Genomic DNA, 8157 nt, shown 5'->3' with positions numbered 1-8157 from the left:
TTATATAGGGAAACCAACCTTCCCTCCAGAAATTATCCGATCCTGTCTAGCAGCCTGTTGGGCTCGAAGATTGCGCAATCCTGTCAGCCAACACTCCCTGTAGGAATTGCACAATTTACCCCAGTAGGGCTGCTCAGCCTAGAATTTGCGCAAATCTGGGCAGCAGTCAACTGCTCTGCCTAGAAATTACATAAATCTCCTAGGTAGTTAGCCTAGCTCCCAGCCAGAAACGTGCATTTCCTTCAAGTAGTCGAGCAATCTCTTGCATGTGCAGCTGAGTTGATCAGTTCCCTCCAAGACCGAGAAAAATTAACTTGCATGCATGGGATACTTCTCCCAAGCCAACATGCAAATGCATCCCTTTTTTTAGGGATCTATATTTAGCAGTTGGAGGTTACATGCAAGGGTCATCAGAAACCTCCCACCAAGTGTCACTTTCCCTAGATCTGTGGCATGCACGTCACAACCTCAATGTTATCAAAACTCATCAACTGGACACTGCAGAACTCATTCCTCACATCAACCTTGAAGCTCTGACAACCCACCTCACATCTAGGAGTAGTTGGCACATTCAACTCAGTTGTTTTTTGGTAAGCCGCCTTCCCATGCCTTGTGTTTCATTTTTGTTGCTTTTTTTGTTTTCTCTTTTATGAGTATTGTTTGCCTTATTTCTTTGAATGTGTTCTATCATTTACATGTATACTAGCTTTTCCTAGCACCGTTTCAATTTTCATCAACATCTCACTGCTGTCGCATGCATGAAATTATTATTTGTGAATAGTCGTCAATTCGGCAACTCACCTCACCCACATGAATGTTGTTCCATTTTCTGAATTTTTCATTCACCATTTGCATGCATGATCATTCACTTATGCTTACACTCAGTATTAGCATGCATTCGCACTCACATTCATTTTCAGTTTCTCGTCGATGAGTCTCGGCAGCCTTGGCTTGGACTCTGCTTCACCAAGAGCCTCACCAAGACACCATTGCGCAATCCTATGAGGGAAGGCTCTACCTTCCTCTCTAGAAATGTGCATTTCTTCCTAGCATCTATTCTCCAGGCCTACTTTGTACAATCGTCAGGGACAACGACTGCTGGCAAAGAAAATTTCGCAATGTAGTCACTGAGCCTGCAGCCATTGCCAACTGAGATTGCACATTGTACAATCCTAGTAGTCAACACCCAGAATGAACTTTTCATTGAGTAGTTCCAGCAGTCAGTTAGTCTCCTAGTATCCAAGACTATGCCTTGTGCAGTCTTGGCAGTCAGTCTCCTGACCTCCTGGCCGAAATTGAGCAACCTTCACGATCAATCACACAGGTATGTTGCCAGTCGGTTCTCAAGTTCATTGGGGTTTTCAACTAATAGATTACCTAGCATGAGTGTTTCCATGTCTGCAGGAATTGTAGGTGTTCATTTGCCTCCCAGCGGTGCATGTGCAATGGGTTACAAAAGGGAAAAGTCGAAGACACCACTTAGACGACACCTGGAGATGCAGTCAATCAAATGTCTATGAGCTTTCCTACTCACAAAGATATCAAGTTGTTCGTCGACAAGAACATCAAGATGTCACAGCAAGAAGCATCATGAATAGAAGCTAAAGGCAGCATACCAAATGCAGTGAATACAATGAATGCAGTGAATGTAGCAAACACAGTGAATGCAATGAATGCAAGAGGAAGGTTTTTCACAACACAGAGGCAGAAAAAAGTTGCAAGATCAAGTAGATCCACCAATATTGAAAGAAACTTTGGAGAATCAAGCTATGAGGTAACGGTGCGACATGAGGATCATGTGAAGACAGATGAACGAGTTACAGCAGGAAAAGGAACAACAATGGGCGTAAAATGCACTCAAAAATGAAACTGCACCCGTACAAGTTATAGATCCATGCCAGTAGTTAATACAGAGCAGACATGGTGAGCATTGTTGTCGATAGCATGCAAGGAATTTAACAACACACATGGAATCTAACCCATTTAGCACACTCACTAAGACGAAGACAAGAAGCAAGTCCAACTAGAGCAGAATATGTACTCCAACAAGTTGATGCGCATGAACACCATCACAGACTTGAAGATCATCATAGACACTATGCATCAGTGTGTCGCTGGTTCAACCGCACCCAGAAGACCATGTGCATGTTGTTGGAAAATACTGAGGGCGAGTGAATCAGTATTCCTTAGGAATTAGAACTTTTAAATATTTTCAGAGCATTAGTTAATCTTAAATTATTATTAATGCTTATGTAGTAATAACAGTAAATAAAAGAACACATGAGACACAAAGAATTCTTCTCCAGCTCCCACTGGACGGACGCTTCAACTCTTGTTAGGTAGACACTTGTACATCTTTTACAAATATGCTTTTGCAATGACTCTGTACAATGATACTTTTAGAATGTATGTATGCAGCACTGTCCACTAGAAGACTTGATGTGGTGAACTTCTTGCTGTTGTTATGCACCTTGATTGTTGTTCTTGTCATGTCACCCTTTCTCATTCTTCAGAACATTAGATTATGCATTGATTCTTCTCTTGATGAATATATAATACCTGCAAAAAGTCTTCAACGAAATACCCATGACATGATTATAGCAAAACATACCTCATCTTGTAGAGCATATGTCAGTGTTAAACAAAAACAAAAAATTAGGATACAAAGAACCTAATGCAATTAAATTGATCAACATGCATATACAGAAGATACTTACCTATAGCTTATCTCTGCTGCATCATTTTTCTGCACCATTCTCTTTGGTGCCCTAGAAAGTCTGGTGCTTTCCACCCCTTGACAACACTTGATCTAGTTTTTCTTGCCTTTTTGGAGTACGATATTTAATCTAATGTATCTTTGTGAATTCAAATCCCAAAAATGCGATCTTCGTTTTTGTAGTATCCCTCTTAGTTTTCTTTCTAATGCCACAGGTCTAACCCGATTTGATTCTTCAAGGCAAGGTTATGCCTAAGCTCTCACAAGGACCTAATTATGGACTAGTTCAGTAGAGCGAACTTGTACGACGTGTCACGTGTCACTATTTCCTCCTTCGGCTCTAAAATTGATACACTGAAAATTACATTCCATGCACTATCTGCCACTTTTTATATAATTCAAATCCTCTTCTCAGAGGGATAGTTATGAGGATTTTCCCAAGGTCACTTCCTTGAGATGAAATTCACCAACCTACAAAAACCCTAACTTCTGTAGATCATATCTTCGAAAATATAGTGAACCAAGATCTAAAATTTGGTCAAGACATTCATCAAGATTGCAAATCAAATGGGTTGTAATTTCAAAATCTACGACTTGGCGGAAATGACGTTATAGTGAAAATTCGACGATCACTTCATTTGGATGATATATAAGATTTCCTTTTATAGAGTTGAGAGGGGCTTATATAGAGAATGTTGGAGGGATTTTAGGAGCTTAAAAAATTATTAATTAACGACTATTCAATGACCAAAACCAATAATTAGTGCCATGTTACAGCCCTACAGGGTTTTAGCCCACTGACTGGCATTACTGACTTCAAACATGAATATCTCTCAAACCGTGAAGAATTACTTGGCTTGCCATATATCAATGAAAATATCTCAACGAGTAGAATCTATCTACAAGATCCTTGACTCAAAATAGAGTAAGTTCTCAAGTCAAAATTCTTTTTCAAGATCAGGGTAGCCCTTAGTGCTGCTTGGGTTGACATCAATGACAACCTCAGATCATCTTTAGATCAACAATCTCCCCCTTTAGCATTGATGGAAACACAAGTACTCCCCCTACGATCAAGGCAGCTCTTCCTACTGCCTTCCTTCCCCCTTTGACATTAATGGAAAAGCATAACTCCCCCTAACACATAACCATCCTACGAACCTATACACACTTCCACTCCCCCTTTATTTTTTAAATAAGGAAAATCTAATGAGAACTTGGGAGAATCCCAAGCTTATCATGAAGATATTAAAATGCTTCATGAGGTGAAGGTTTAGTGAAGATATCGGCGAGTTGTTCCTTTGTACCAATATATTCAAGTTTGATATTCTTTTCAACAACTTGTTCTCCTACAAAATGATATTTTATTGGAATGTGTTTTGTTTTTGAATGCATGATAGGATCCTTGAAGATGCTAATGGCACTAGTGTTATCATGGAAGATGGGAATAGGCTCACTAAATTGTACTTGAAGATCTTGCAAAGTTTGTTTCATCCAAAGGACTTGAGTACAACAAGCTGCTGCTGCAATGTATTCTACTTCCGTTGTAGATAATGAGATTAAGGTTTGGTTTTTGCTCAACAATGATATGAGACAACCACCTAGATAGAATGTTTCTCCACTAGTACTCTTACGATAATCAATGCTTCCTGCCCAATCTACATCTGTAAAGGCTTGAATAATGATATTGTTGCCGTTGGGATACCACAAGCCATATTCTGTTGTGCCCTTTAGATATCAAAAAATTCTTTTGATGGCAATAATATGATATTCTTTTGGTGCTTCTTGGAATCTTGCTACTTGTCCAACTACCTACATCGCATCAAGTCAGTAGGCTATCACAAATAGGAGACTACCAATCATGGATCTATACAATCTTTGGTCCACATCCTTTGAGGAACCTTCTGAGCTTAACGTGCAACCTATTATCATGGGGATAAGGACTGGCTTGCAATCTTCCATCTGGATTTTTGAGCATTTCCTTGATGTACTTGGTTTGATATATGAATATTCCTTTATCCTGCTAAGAAATCTAAAGCCCCAAAAAGTATGTCAGCTCTCCAAGCATAGACATTTCAAACTCACTTTGCATTTTTGTGGCATGAGAAACATCCTGATAGCTTCCATTCTAGAAACGGGACAAAATGTTTCTTCAAAATTGATTCCTTCAACCTCTGCATATCCTTTTCAGACTAATCTTGCCTTGTTCCTGGTAACCTGTATTCCTTCAACTATTTTTCTCCCCCTGAACATGTAATGAAACTGCCATATTGTTCAAACTACCTGTCTGTCAATCGTAGACTTGTATCATATACTATTGCATAGACTCCTCATCTTCAAATTTCTAGGAGTCGATAAGCTGAATTGTTCAAAATAATGTGTCATTTAACAAATCGTCTTGACTCAAGTCATTAACCAAAGCAACTGTTGATTCCTCACAATCTGTTATGAATCGTGAAAGCATAATTGTTGGGACCTTATTGCCTTCTTGATTTTCTTGGTCATCTTGTACTTGTTCATCCTGTACTTGTTTTCCTTTCCAAACCTTCTTATTCTCGTCGTCAAGATTTTCATTCATGGTTGATTCCATCTTGTACCTATAGTTATGAGATATGTGTCCATAGTTATGACATTTGTAGCATTCGATGTTATTCATAGAAGATTCTGTTTGGTGTTTATCTCATGATCATGAAAATTCGCTTCTAGGGTTTTGCCAATAATAGTCGTACCTATTTGGAACTTCACAATCCCTAGCCATATTTCCAAAATTGTTAGATTTGTAACATTCAACATCATCTCTCAAATGATAAAATTTGTGGATATTATGTTGAGTTCTAGAATATCCATTTCTGAGAGATCTCCTGTAATTATATTCATTCCAAACATACATGCGACATTCTGAAGCTCTATGTCAAAATTTTCCACATGAAAAATATGTTGGTACCTGGATGAAAATATTCGTGGGGGAATTTTCTTCCAAGGAAATTCTTGCAAATCTTGTCCAATGATGTCTACATTCCTATCAGATCTCATAGGTTCATTGTATTTTGTTGTAGAAGGTCCTACTTCTTCTTCTTTGTAACCGAGGCCAGTTCTGTCATTGTAATATCATTGATTGTTGATGAGTTCTTCCAACGCCATTCAGTTGTTGGCATAGTTTTCGGTTGTTTTTCCCTTCTTCACTTCCTTACGCAACAAGACTACTTCAGCTTCTAATCCTTCCCTTTCTTAGTTTCTTTCTTCCAATTTCTTTCAAAGTGACTCTTCAATACATTTGTGTTCTTCAACTTCAATTTTGAGACCTTCAATTTGTTGTTCAAGAGTATTGGAATGGATCTTCTCAGCCTTCATCTCCTTTATAAGCTTGATTGCCTCCTTAGAAAATTATTCTATGGTCAACCCTTCTTCTTCATTGTTTGATACCTCTTATTTATTGTGCTTGACCATAAATAGTACTCTCTTATTGGCTTCTTCTTCACTGTCACTGCCTTCATCGGATGATGAGCTATGTTCTTTATAGAGAAAATTCCTCTTGAATCCTTTCTTATTGCCTTGCTTGTTGAATTTCTTAAAGCCTTTCTTTCCTTTTGAGTTTCCATCACTTATGTTTGGACATTTTGCTGCGAAATGCCCAACCTCACCACAACCAAAACATATTAATGGAAGTTTACCTTTGAATTTTCCCTTACCAATTTATAGTTTTCTCATAAATTTAGCATATTCTCCATCTGAAAAACCTTCTTCATCATCTTCCTTTTCTTCACACTTGAAGGTGCAGGTGCAGGTCTTTGCCTTTGAAGGTTGTTTGTCCTTATTGGATCTATTAGATGCAGCGAACGCAGTTTCTAGATGCAAACTACCCTCTTCGTCACGAAGTATCATTTCATACCCTATGAGAACTCCATGTAATTACTCTTTGCTAAGTTTGTCCAGATTTGCACTGTATTCTAAGACTGATACCTTTGGGTTGAATCTTCCTAGTAACATTCTAAGAATCTTTCATATAATATTCTTCTCATCTATAGGCTCTCCCAATCCTTCCAGAGTGTTGGTTATTTCATCAATGTGTTGGAAGTATGCAACAATGTTTTCATCTTCTTTCATTCTCAGTCACTAAAAGTTTTCTCTGTAGCTTTGAAGCTTTGCTTCTTTGACATTTGAGTCACCCACATATATATTCTCAAGATTTTCCCATACATTTTTGGCAGTTTTACAGCCCAACACCTTATGATAAGTAGATTCAATAAGTCCACTCATAATCATATTCTTTGCTTTTGCATCATTTACCAAATTCTTCTTACCTTGTTCGTCTGTGGTTGGTGTAAAGGAATTTTAAACAGTGTCCCATACTTTGTAACTGTGTGCCAAGAGATAGACCTCCATTCCTCCTTTCCATAGTGCATAATTATTTTCATTGAATATAGCTACACCATTCTTGGTATGCTCCATGATCTCCTCCCAGTTGTTAAACTATTATTGAAGGAATCAAGCTCTGATACCAATTGTTGGAAAATACTGGGGGGGGAGGGGTGGTGAATCAATATTCCTTAGCAATTAGCACTTTTAAATATTTTTAGAGAATTAGTTAATCTTCAATTATTATTAACGTTGATAAAGTAAGAACAGTAAATAAAAGAACACGGGAAGCACAAATATTTTAGGTGGAAAACCCCCTCTAGGTCAAAAACCACCGAACGCTTTTCTAATAAATTCTTTAACATTCAACCCAAACTAAAATGAAAGAAATAACTTCTTAAAATTCTATAAAATCATTCTTCTCCAGCTCCCACTGGATGGACGCTCCAACACCAAAGATTCTTCAGTAGTCAACTGAACGGATGCCCCAACACCCAATGAGCTACAACTCACCCTAGCACCACCCTACCACCCTGAAGTTTTCATTGGCTTGAACCTTTTGGTGACTTCATGCACTAGCCTAGCACCACCCTACCACCCTATAGAAGAATAAAATAAGAATGGACTCCTGTAGCAGGGAAAATGGTCCACTTTACATTGATATAGAATGATGTAAAAGAAGAAGACACACTAGACCATAACCCCAACTATGACACAACCACCTACTGGTGATCCTGGACCTCCCAACACCACCTCTTTGACTCTTCGTAGATAGACACTTGTACAAATTTAACAAAAATGCTTTTACAATGACTCTATACAATGATACTTTTACAATGTCTGTATGCAGTGCTGCCCACTTGAAGACATAATGAGGTGAACTTCTTGATGTTGTTCTACACCTTGATTGTTGTTCTTTTCATGCTACCCTTTCTCATTATTAAAAACATTATATTTTTCATTGATTCTTCTCTTCATGAATATATAATACCTACAAAAATTCTTCAAGGAAATACCCATGACATGATAATAGCAAAACTTACCTCATCCTACAGAGCTTATGTCACTACTAAACAAAAACAACAAAT

The sequence above is a fragment of the Pinus tabuliformis genome, chromosome 9 (assembly GCF_031772625.1).
Source record: "Pinus tabuliformis cultivar Carrire ecotype Pingquan chromosome 9, CPIR1, whole genome shotgun sequence".
In the NCBI taxonomy this organism is placed as follows: domain Eukaryota; kingdom Viridiplantae; phylum Streptophyta; class Pinopsida; order Pinales; family Pinaceae; genus Pinus; species Pinus tabuliformis.
The sequence above is the reverse complement of the archived record's forward strand: the minus strand, read 5'-3'. Positions refer to the sequence as shown.